Genomic DNA, 13,494 nt, shown 5'->3' with positions numbered 1-13,494 from the left:
AATTATTTATATTACTCGGGAGAGTGTATAAAATTAGCAGAGCTTTTAAAAAGAACATTGTTTTGAATTCATCACTACAATTAGATTCTGAATAGGGATATTGGAATTGAATTTTAGTTGATATATTTTATTCGGCACTCGGGAGAGAGAATAATACACTTAAGTGTTCTTGGCTATTAATTGATTGAAATTAATGAAGATTAATTAATTAGGATTGACTGTTGTTGAAATCAGGTGAAATCTAAACCTTTAGACCATTTTTCTCTGATTGATATTTATTTGAAAGTTGTGTGCGTGCTATCAAGAACTCGTTTGATTATTTATTTTTTTTCAAAATTATGAGATTTTAATTTTCTTGATAAAGTTTAGACTATTTTAATTACAAGTACTAGATATTTTCATTTTACTCTCTGTGGGATCGATACTTGATTTTATCACTATATTAAAACTTGACACTCGTACGCTTGCGAGTATTTTTCACAACAAGTTTTTGGCGCCGTTGCCGGGGAGTAAATTTTGATTATTTTTTAGTCTTGTTAACAATTAGTCTAGATTTTAATTTAGAGTTTTTTTAATTTTAATTTACTAATTGATTTCTTCTTATTTTTAATTGCAGTCTATGCGACGATCTTAAAGTGCGAATTCTATACTGTTTGATCCGGAGATCGAGCGCACTACACGTGCTTTAAGAAGAATTAGAAGAGAAGCAGTCAATATAATGGCTGAAGAGAATGTAAATCAAGCTCCCCTGGTGCCAATTAGAGATCACTTCCGGCCGACGATCCAGGCTCACTATTTTGGAATTGCTCGAGGGACCATTAACGCCAACAATTTTGAACTGAAGCTGGCCTTGATCAACATGGTTCAACAGAACCAATTTAATGGGAGCGCCACTGCTGATCCTCACCTACACCTACGCACTTTCTTGGAGATAACCTTTATGGTAAAAATTAATGGTATGTCTGAGGATATTATACGCTTACGCTTGTTTCCGTTTTCTCTCAAGGATCAGGCCAGAAGTTGGCTCCAATCACTGCCGCTAGGAAGCATCACTACTTGGGAGGGGATGGCAGAAAAATTTCTTGCAAAATATTTTCCACCTGCCAAATCCACCCAACTGAAGATCGAAATCACCACTTTCCGGCAGATGGAGTCTGAATAGCTCTACGAGGCATGGGAAATGTACAAAGATTTACTTAGACGTTGTCCTAACCACAATTTTGCAGATTGGGAGCAGATCGAGTGGTTTTACTACGGATTGAATGCGCCCACGAGAATGTCTGTGGACTCTGCTGCTGGAGGTACTATTTTTTCTAAGGACCATGTACAAGCCTATGATTTGTTGGAGCAGATGACGATCAATAGTTTTCAATGGCCATCTGAGCGTATGGAAGTTAAGAAGCCTGTTGGAGTGTATGCAGTGGATCCTCTCACATCTATTACTGCTCAATTATCTGCACTGACTACACAGGTAGCTGCTTTGAATAAAGTGAGTGTTGCAGAACCAGCAGGTGTGCCGGGTGCTATAGAAGAATCTCACCATTCTGAACAGGTGCAGTACATAAATCAAAGAGGTTATGGGGGCTACAGAGGTAATCTTATTCCCAATACTTATCACCCTAGTTTGAGGAATCATGAAAAATTTTCTTATGCTAACAATAACAATGTGTTGAATCCTCCGGGGTTCATTACAAATAAGGGTGAGGGTAATTCATCTTTGGAGAATGTTGTTAGTACTTTCGTGCAGGAATCGAGTAAGAGAATGGCGAGGACTGAGACTCACCTGGACAGCTTAGAGACGCACATGGCCAACATGGGCGCGGTGTTGCAATCCATGGAGACTAGCATTGGACAGTTGGCGAATGCACTGAAAGATAACAACCGCGGCCAGTTCCCAAGTAATACTGAGGTGAATCCCATAGAAAACTTTAAGGCCATAGAATTGAGTAGTGGGAAAGCAGTTGGAGTCAAAGAACCTGCTATTGAAGAGAAGAAAATTGAGGAAGAATTCGAGGAGCAACAGTGTGAACCTGAGCTGAAACCGATGTACAAGCCGCCACTTTCATACCCGCAGAGATTCAAGAAGAAGGTGTTGGACGAACAGTTTGCCAAGTTTCTTGACATCTTCAAGAAACTTCAAATCAATATTCCATTCGCCGATGCTTTGCTGCAAATGCCGAATTATGCTAAATTCTTGAGGGAGGTGATGTCTAAGAAGAGGAAGTTAAAGGAGTTTGAGACCGTGAATATGACTGAAGAGTGCAGTGCTATCTTACAAAAGAAGCTACCACAGAAATTAAACGATCCAGGGAGTTTTACGATTCCTTGTATTATTGGTTCTTCTAATTTTAATAAAGCACTTTGTGATTTAGGAGCTAGCATTAATTTAATGTCTTTGTCTATTTTCAGAAGTCTAGGACTTGGGGAGGTGAAGCCCACGACAATCGCATTGAAACTCGCCGATAAATCTATCAAATATCCGCGTGGAATCATTGAGGATGTTCTGGTAAAAGTAGATAATTATTTTTCCGATGGATTTTGTTGTGTTGGATATGGAGGAAGATGGAAATATGCCTTTAATTTTGGGGATACCATTCTTGGCTACTGCTGAAGCCAAGATTGATGTTCAGAAAGGTCCGTTGAAGATGAGTGTAGAAGGTGAGAAAGTTACTTTTAATATGTTCAAGGAGGCTGAAAAACCATCCACGGAGAAGGTGTTCCTGGTTGAACAATCAAAGAAGATGGAATGTTGTTGCAAAGTTGTTAGTGCTGTAAAATTGCCAAGAGAGATTAATCTGAAGTTGGTGAAGATGAAGAAAAAGAAAAAGAGATCTAAGTTCAAGAGGGTTGTTGAGTTTGTTTGGAGGGTGAAGGAGAATGGAAAACCTCCAACAAATCGAGGGAACCTGGCTGAAAGCGGCATCGAGTCGGGCTATGGACTATAAACTAAGCGCTTCTTGGGTGACAACCCAAGTTATTTTTATTTATTTGCTTTATTTTTATTTGTTTAATTTTAGTTATTTTTGTTTCATTTTTTTTTCATGTAGAAACTAGACATCAATAATAATTTTGAGTTGTGTAGGTGAAAAAGTTGAAGCGGTGAAAGTTTAGATGCCACCCCTGCATGAAGATCTTTGAGTGATTAAGATGATTCCGAGTACTGACGCTCGGTTCCCAAGATATGTGTTCTTGGTTTTATTTTAATTTTTTGTACATTGAGGACAATGCACAATTTAAGTTTGGGGGGGTGTTTAAAAAATTCTGAAAATTTTGAAATTTTTTCATGAGTTAGTTTGAGTTGAATAAATGATGTGTACTTGTGTTGGCCTATGATGAAAATAATTTTTGGTGTTAAAAATGTTAATGTTAGTTATATTTAATCTTGAGTTCTCACCCATATGCACTATGCCTTGATTGTCTAGACTTAAGTGATTAGAGAAGCTTTGTGATTTTGTAAGTGAACTGGATGATTTGATTCTTAACTTTGATGATTTATGCTTGAAACTGAGGTAGAATTCAACGAGCTTAGAAATGAATTAGGCATTAAAATATGAAAAGATTAATAATAACTCCATCCGGGTCATTGATAAGGAATTGAAATCTTAATTCCTTTGTCCTTGGCTAAGTATGCGGAATAAATGGAGTTGCAAAAGTGAAAGAGTTAATTTTTGAAAAAAAATTAACAACTCCATCCGAGCTTGGAAAGTGTTTGAAATTCTATTCACTGTTCCATGCTAAGTTTGCGAAAAAAAAAAATGGGGTTGATGTTCCATCCGGGCAATAGACGAGGGGATTGAAATTCGAATCCTATTTTTAGTTATAGCTAAGTATGCGGGTAATTATTGGGGCTAAATAAAATAAAATCGGATGCAAAATCTGGTGATTTTATAAAAAAAAAATGATATGTCTTGAACTTAGTGAGTAGAAGTTGAACTTGGTGGAGAGTGTTTTGAAACTAGAGAGCGAAATTGATGATTCTGTGAAACAAACTTGTTGCATTAGTGTATCGAAAGCGAGGAGAATAGAGAAGATTGGCAAATCACACACACACGAGAACTCTTGAGAAAATTAGCTTACATGTGTATTTAATCTTGGAATGTAAAAATTCGGAGGCCGACTATATTACTCATTATTGTTTTGCTCGGGACTAGCAAAAGTCTAAGTTTGGAGGAATTTGATGAGTGTAATTTATTCACTTGATTTATATATGATTTTTGTTGACTTTTGTGATGTATCGAGTGGATATTATGCATGTTAGTTGTTATTTTTGTGAGTTGCAAGAATTGGCGCGAAAGTAGCAAGAAGAAGCGGAAGGATGCATTATGGAGTATCAACTTTAGAAAATTACTGGGATTATTGAAGAATCAAAATCCAATCTTCACCATTCATATTCAAGTTTAGGATGTTTTGAAGCTTCTGTCAAAATTTCAGCTCACTCCGACGGTTAGATTGTGAGATATAATTTTTTGAAAATTGTCGCGCGATGCAGATTTTTTTCTAACCAGAGAGGCATGCATGGGCGGGCCTCATTCCTGCGCGGGCGCGCGTCAGGGAAAATTTGAGCATCCGAAAGACAGAGAGTCATGCGAGGGCGCCCATCTCTTCACGCGCGGACGCGCCATCGCGAATGTCGATTTTTTTAGTTTTTCGGGAAGGAAACTTGTGGATCTTCTTGGGATTTTATTTATTAGATTTGAAGCACATATAAAAGGGATTATTTTGCACATAATAGAAGGGGAAGCCGCCGCACATCAGAGGAGAATCACATGCACGATCGAGAGAGAAATTTGAAGGAAAAATCTGCGCAAACTTGAAGAGAAAATCTGGAGCAAGGAAGAAGATCGAGTTATCCAGACACGACATCACATCTTTTGATTTGTTTTCTTTATCTTTTGTCATTAAACTTTGATTTGATGTATAGTTTCATGAACATGAATTGTTTTTGCAATATTTTGATTATGAACTAAACTTTTTAAGTCTAGAGGTTGATGGAACCTGGTGTAGACACTTTCATGAATTTTGATTTTATTGAATTGAGTTTCTTCTAGATTAATTGTTTTTCTAGAATTGATTGTCTTTTCAATTATCTGATCAATAATTGATTTGTAATATTTATTTGAAATCTGACACTCGGGAGAGGAGATTTTGAATAGGACCATTAGAACATACACTGTTAATTATTTATATTACTCGGGAGAGAGTATAATTTTAATAGAGGTTTTAAAAAGAACATTGTTTTGAATTGATCACTGCAATTAGATTCTGAATAGGGATATTGGAATTGAATTGTAGTTGATATATTTTATTCGGCACTCGGGAGAGGGAATAATACACTTAAGTGTTTTTGGCTATTAATTGATTGAAATTCATGAAGATTAATTAATTAGGATTGACTGTTGTTCAAACCAGGTAAAATCTAAACCTCTAGACCATTTTTCTCTGATTGATATTTATCTGAAAGTTGTGTGCGTGCTATCAAGAACTCGTTTGATTATTTATTTTTCTGCAAAATTCTGAGATTTTAATTTTTTAGATAAAGTTTAGACTATTTTAATTACAAGTACTAGATATTTTTATTTTATTCTCTGTGGGATGGATACTTGATTTTATCACTATATTAAAACTTGACACTCGTACGCTTGCGAGTATTTTTCACAACAAACAAGCCCAATGTTCTAACCCGAACAATATTCTCATGCCTCCAGATGAATCATCTCATTACTGGCACTAACTCAGCCTGCTGACTAACTAGGTCAATCCTAGGAAAACACCTAGACTAACCACAAGTCAAACAGTTACAGTTGGCTTACTCAAGATCCATGAGTTACCACAGTTGAACACTAATCAACTAACGTCATGCCAAAACTTAGAAAAATCACTTGAAATCATTCATAATTGCTGGATAAATAATACATGTATTATTACTTGAATTTATGTACAATTTATTTATTTTAATCCCATGTAATACATACAGTATTCAAAATACAATGAAATGTACAACCAAACTTGAAATGATACAACCAAAGTATGATGATTCATTACAACTGAAATATTATTTACAACTACAATAATACAGTATTTAATTCATCGTACTAGTCTTCGTTCCTTGAGCATGAAGCTTCTAATCAACACACGCATCAATGATAGCGTACTCTTGACCCAATCTCTCTACCCGTCCTCCTGCAAAGACATCCGGAGATATGACCCGCGCTCGGTAACCAGCTATGCTCTGCATCAATGCCTGTCAGTTGACCTTTTTTGCTCATGATCTACCGTCAGATTTCTTCTTGTATTCATATCATGCTTTTGAACATGAAGTTTCCCGTGTGCCTACCGAACGCATCGATACAAGCATACCGACAAAACCATGTTCTACATGAGTTTAATGACCTTACGCTCGAAACCAGTCATGCCTTACCCACTTGAGGCATTCCCTGGTGAAGGTCTTTATGACAATCTCTCCAACTACGACTGGAGAATCTTCAGAATAGTTTCATCATGGTACAGACTGTACAGATGCAACATCAAGTAAGTCCCCACCAATCCTCTGCCACTGCCTCTGGCATCCGGTACTCGATCCAAAGCTAGGATCCACATGAGTAGAAATCTCGAATGCTCCGACACGATCCATCGCTCCCTTCCACATTTGCTCGAATCCTATAAGCCAAATCTTAAAATTCCTGCCGATGATGATAGTCTTCGAGCAACCTAATTGCCGCATCATCATCTCTTTAAAGGTCTCATCAATCCTACAAGGATAACTCAAAAAGTCTCATTAGTATCTCCCAAGTCTCTTTGCATGCCGCTCTGATACCAATAAATGTAGCGACCCAACCCGGATCCACTACCTAATCAGAGTTAGAGCATAATTAAGCATGCATTTAAAATAAATCGCTGCGGAAGACTTAAATAAAAGCAGACTGGTAGAATACAACCGGTTAAATAAGACAGTATACAACCCAATCGAATTACAAATAATCCTAAGGGTTAAGACCTACAGCAAATCCTACTGTCTTCACTAGTCACTGGCTACTCCAAACTCTTGATGCTCAATCCTACACCTACGCCTGCCCCGTCGAATGGGGTGTCCAGACATACAAAAAATACTGGACGTGAGCTCTAAGCTCAATACGGAAGTAATGATATATAAAATATATGCAACACATAAGTGTATTTAAAACGAGTGCAAAACAGTACTCAGAGGCTTCATGAATATACAGGGCAATATCAGATAGCAAGTCCGTGGTGCCGCTCCTATATACACCTATCAACTATAGCATCAAAACCCACCGTCGTGGCCGCTCTTAGTGATAGCAAAACTAGGGGCTGAGCGTCCCCATACACGAGTCCACAGGAAGTAATGCCTCACTGATGGAAACTGTCATGACTCACATCATACCAAATGCAGTCTACCGTAAAAACATGCATGTGCTAAAGCCGTAAAACATATAAAACAAGTAGCACATACTCATGCAACACATACAATATATATCATACTGGACATCTCAGTCAGTACTTACGTACCTTACTACATGCAGTCCTAGTAGTCCCACTCTAGGTTCCAAGCCTATCATCAGCTCTACAATGCAAATACCCATGCATCATTCATTATGCTCTAAAAGCCTTGACTAAGCTATTGCATAATCCTAAATAATTTAAGAAGACCATAGCTATACCTGCGTCCGTCGTTAGCCCGCTGATGGCGACTATCCCGCAACTAGGGGCACCCTCTGCTGCAGCTCCACAGCCTTGAGCACGACTCCACTACACGAGCACTGCTCTGCTACTATGTCAGACACTGTCTGACTATGCTAAAATATATATATTCCATACTCCAACTCTAAAATAAGAGTACCCAAAGCCCTAAATAGAGCCACATGGGCGAAGGAGAGGAATTCGAAATTCGCACCAAATGAGGAGCTCGGACCTCATATTTATAGAACACGTTCGGACCGTCCGAACTCTACATGCATGACAAGTGTCACCTGATAGCACTTAGGACCGTCCGATCGGGACTTTGGATCGTCCGATCTCGATATTACATCATTCATGATGTCACTCCTTCGAACACCTTGTCGAGGCACTGTTCGGACCGTCCGATCCATCACTTCGGATCGTCCGAATTCTGGTTTTGGCCAATCACATAATTTCCTTATCTTATCTTATCTTATCTTATCTTATCTTATCTGATGGAGATCGGGCCGTCCGATCCCTCTTTGGATAATCCGAACTTCTCCCTCCCGAACAACCTCAGGCCCTCCGAACTTGGACACTTCGGATCACCCGAACTCAGGTTCGGAGCCTCTGATCCCGTCTAAGACTCAAAATATTCCCGACCATTTTCGAGTATTCTGGATCCATTTCCAGAATCCTTTAATCCATTTGGAATTTCATTAACCATATTTTACTTAATCTAAACATGATTACATGATTAATTGCTCATTAATCATTAATCCCAGATACGGGTCACTACACTTCAGTTTATAACCGTTATGCCATCGGTTTGAGTTTTTGGATTTCAAACCGTTTGAATCGTAGAACTTTGGAAATTGGGTTTGTTCATCATTGTTGATCATCTTTTGCCTATGTACAGATTCGTTTGGAGTTTGTCGAGCCCAGAGTTAGCATAAGTCGATTGTCGAAAAGTTGGACGAAGAACGGTAAAGAGATTTACCTTGAGCGGTTGTTGTTGTTTAGGTTGTATAGTTTTTTATATAACCTTTTATTGTAGCTTATCCAGAGTTGGAGCTATTCGTATCGAAAGGTACAAGCAGTCATCATTTTAGCGGGATAGCATAATCGAGACAGTTGGTTCTTGAGTTTTCCATTAAATCACATACTTGCATCAATACTTGTTAGAATGTGGGACATGTATTTTGTTGTTTGAGCTTTGTTATATGACTTAAATGCTTTATGTTTTCTTATCCATTCATCTTGAGTCAAACCTTTGATTTCAGTGGGCAGAACGATCCTTTTTATTTAGATGTTTTGGGGGCTATGTTGCGAGTGGCCTGGGTTGTAGAAGTTCACCTAGTGTCAGCATACTCCTCATAGTCGCACCAAAGTCTAGGGGATTGGGATACGTGGCACCAACTCGATTGGAAGAGTCGGTGAGTCGTTACATGATCTCATCCTCAGGATCCCAAAAGCTTAGCAGCAATCCCTTGTTCATCAGAGTTAATATCCCAATTTTAAAGACATGAATTTTATTCGTATTAGCTTTGAATATGTTTTCTGTATTAAATGTTTTGAATTAATTCTTGTTATTGCATGTCATGTTGCTTTTACTGGGAATATCTTTCTCACCGGAGTTATCCGGCTGCTGCTTTGTTTTGTATTTGTACTTGAAAACAGGTGGGGCAGGATCAAGTCAGCGAAGACCTGGTTAGCATCAAGAGGAAGAGATAGAAGTGAGACTCGGTTTAGAAGTCGTTTCAGCATGTCAATCTAGTTTATATTTTGAAGCATGTTTAGAACTCGAACTTGGTTACTGTTTGTAGTTTCTAATATTCGAATATTGTGGATTGAATGTTGTCGTTGCATGTATTATGAATCTTGTTATGTTTGGAATGACTATTGGTTTGAGTTGGAAAGTTGATTTCTGTTTTTCTATTCTGGTGCAGGGGGCGCCCGATCTGCAGTTTTTAGCAAACCAAGCGCACCCCCTTTTGAGCAAAGCAGTAGGGCTGCTGTTTTGGCCGCGCCCGAGCGGTAGTTTTCTACCGCCCAAGCGCGGCACCCTTTTTTTTAAAAAAAATATTATTCTTTTAACCTTGGATCTTGTATGCTTAATCGTTGTTTAATCCGATATTAGATGTTTAGAACCGAGGTCTCACAATAGTAAAAAAAAGGACAGGGAAACGGAGTCCACTCTTGAGTTGATCTTTGAAGAAGGTATAAAAACCCTCAAGAGGATGGTCAACCCAGCCTAGAGGACCCGAGATGATAATGGAGTAGGAAGGGGGAATGTTACCTATAGCTCGGAGTTCTTCTATAGACTCCGGGCGAAGGGTACTCTGAAGGGAAGAAAACCAAGGGCCATCCAGGGATAGGGTTTTCTTGGGAGGGAGATTGGCAGGGGTATGAGGAATTTTCTCTTTGCCCTTGTTCCCGCGAAGGGTAGTAGAGGGCCCAGCCTGACGGTTTGATTTTTTGGTTTGGAAGAAGTGGCCGGGGCAACAACATGGGCGGAGGAAGAAATATGGATAGGGGAATTGGAGCGCAAAGCGCCAGACTCCACGCTAAAGGAGCCACGCGCATTGGCACCAAAATTAGAAGAAGCATATTCTGACATTTTTAAAGACGAAGAGGAAAGGAAAAATTACAGAAGGTTGAAGGAAACTGACGGGAAGCAAAGGAGGATGCCTGAGTAAGTTGTGCGTGCTCAGAGAAAGCTAGAGAGTCGAGAATGAAAAAGTGAGAAATGAAGGCGGCGAGTACGTATTTATAGAAAATCAAAAGTGATCTGGGTCGTTCATCTTGGAGGGATTGTGCGGTGTATAGGGACTTTGGAACTTGAACCGGGCAGTTCGGGCAGGGTAATGATAAGTTGGGCAACTGAAAGAATAGGTAACAGAATCTGACACTTGCCCATCTTTTCAACTGCTAGGGCCGATGTCCGGATTATGTCAGCCCTAGCCGGCCTAAATTTTGAAAAATAGTGATTTACCGCCCAATATGCGAAGATAGTACTCGGGACAGCGAGCAAGGCTCTAGCCCGACTATTTTGCGAAAGAGTGGTGATACCTCGGGAAGAGTCCAGGGTATCTCCCTAATCAGGCAAAGGTAACATTCGTGTATCAAGTGGCTTACTCAGTACAACGAGCAGGGCTCTAGATCGACTATTTTGGGAAGGAGTGGTGATACCCCGGGAAGAGTCCAGGGTATCTCCCTAATTGGGAAAAGGTAACATTCGTGTATCAAGTGGCTTACTCGGGACAACGAGCAGAGCTCTAGCCCGACTATTTTGGGAAGGAGTGGTGATACCCCTAGAAGAGTCCAAGGTATCTCTCTAATTGGGCAAAGGTAACATTCGTGTATCAAGTGGCTTACTCGGGATAGTGATCAGGGCTCTAGCCCGACTATTTTAGGAAGAAGTGGTAATATCCCGGATAAGGTAGGTTGGACCATCATCGGGCTAGGAGCATAAAATACGGTCTGGAGAAGGGACAAGAGCCGAGATGTCAAGCCACAAGCTCGGGACTGGAACGGTAGATCAGCCCGGGCAGAAACTTGGAGAAGAGGGGAAGTGGGAAGACCAAGTCAAAACCCAGCCAACATTTATTTTTCAGGAGCATATTCCCCACGTTGTCATGACCCTGGACATCCAGGCCTGGTCACCCACAACATGGGAACGTGGCCAACTTAATCATCCATGACGCAGATCGTGGCCACTACTCGGAAATTGCGGAATAACCATCTCATTTTAAGGCTTATAAATACCTTCCAACATATATTAATAGAGGTATGTTCATTTAAGCCTAAAATCACTATATTTGCTCTAAATACTCTTTATAAGCTCACTTCATATCTGAGTCTGACTTAAGCATCGGAGTGGCCCCACCGAAAAATCTTCCGACGCCCCACTAACGAGCTTCTTGTGCTTTTCCTTGTGTGCAGAGATCGCCACGGAAGGAAAGTGTTTAGTCCAACATATTATTCATCTTTTAACCCACAAAGCCCGGCCTGTCGATCAGTCCATTTTAGCCATCTTATTGACCCGGGCTCCCGGTTTACTAAAACCACAAACATACATCTAGCATGATGTGATAAAGGATCAATGAGAAAGGTCACTCTAGCTAGGGGTGGAATAGGGTCGAGACCCTTCCCGTAAACCCCCTACCCAACTCCCACCCCGAAAAGAATTAAGAAACTTTTTTTTCTCCCGATCCCGTACCCAAAACATTTCGGGACCCGACTATTCGGGATCCCGAACATTCTGGATCCCTTCGGGTAGGGAGAGAAAATCCCGAATTTTTTTTCATATTCAAAATTTCGTTCAAACAAATTAAAAAATGTGATTATGTATATAAACTTATATTCATAAATAAAAATAAATATTCAACTTAAAACATATAATATTAAAATATTTTGGATAATATTTCAAGGTTTTGTTAAGAAAAAAAATGTATCGGATAATTATAATAAAATGTTCGTATACAATTACTAAATAAATTTAGTTAAATAGATTGTCAAATTAATCTCTTGAGTCTTGTTCTACATATTTGTTCTAATTATAAATATGAATTAATTAAAATATTAATTTATTTTTAAAAAAAAATACAAAAAAATAAAATGTCATTTTGTGATTTTACATGTTGATCGTTCCAAGAATAAAAATTATGCGAATTACGTCAACAATTAAGTGTTATATGAGATGAAACCTAAGAATATTTAGCTTATTATATTAACAAAGTTATTAATAAAATATATTGTTATATTATTTCGGGACGGGTAGGAAATTCCGTAGGGATAAGATTTTATTCCCGATCCTTCTCTCGATATTAATCGGGATGAGAAAAATCCGAAAGTTTGGGTCGGAAAAATTTTGGATTGGGATTTTTTCGGGACGAGAATGAAATGAGATTTGGGAAGGGTCGGGATTTTGGGAATTTTTGACATCTCTAACTCTGGCTACTTGAGAAATGGTAATAGCCAATAGGAGCCATATTGATTAGCAAAGATACATGCATCTCATTCTATGTTGCTTTAAACGTGAAGTAATTAATTGCATGCGTCGAGTACAACTGCATATGTGCTTTGTTCTGGAGCCGCTCGCTTGCTTCCCCATATCGTTTATCTCGTCTGTCGAGGGGGAGGGGGACCATTGATACCTATGACATGATGAGTGCTGATAACTCAAATGTGTACATCATCGATCCATCTCGGATCGAGGAGTCGGTGCTTACATCCTGAAATTCCAAGTTCCATAATCTTCAACTGAGCAGTAAAAGTCCGGTAGCTCGATTTTAAGGGCTGTCGGGTGAGATGTATGCTTAGACCTTGATTTGCTGTCCTTTTTAGGATCATGGACTGGGCAATGTGGTGGAGAACAAGCTGCTCTATCCTGTCATATCAACCGATAGTATATAGTGCAAAAAAACTCGTCGGTAAGCTCGGTTCATTTATAAACGAGCCGAGCCCGAACTTATTTAACGAATATATTCATGGATCGCGAGCTTATTCGAGCTTTTATCGAGCCTAAACGAGCTTAATATATTTAAATTATAAATTTAAATATTCATTAAATTAATTAAAAACTAAATTATATATTTGAAAAAATATAATATTATTACTAAAATTTGTAATTTTATTCTATTAAATTAATTTTTATAGATTTTTCATAAGTAAAGTGTAAACTTATAAATTAACGAGGCGAATATTGTAAAGCTCGAGCTTGGTTCGTTTGCCTTAACGAGCCTCATTAAACGAGTCCGAACGAGCTTTTAACGAGCCGAGACCCGAACAGTTCGCGAACTGTTCGTTTCATTTACA

The sequence above is a fragment of the Henckelia pumila genome, chromosome 3 (assembly GCF_033568475.1).
Source record: "Henckelia pumila isolate YLH828 chromosome 3, ASM3356847v2, whole genome shotgun sequence".
Classification (NCBI taxonomy): Eukaryota; Viridiplantae; Streptophyta; class Magnoliopsida; order Lamiales; family Gesneriaceae; genus Henckelia; species Henckelia pumila.
The sequence above is the reverse complement of the archived record's forward strand: the minus strand, read 5'-3'. Positions refer to the sequence as shown.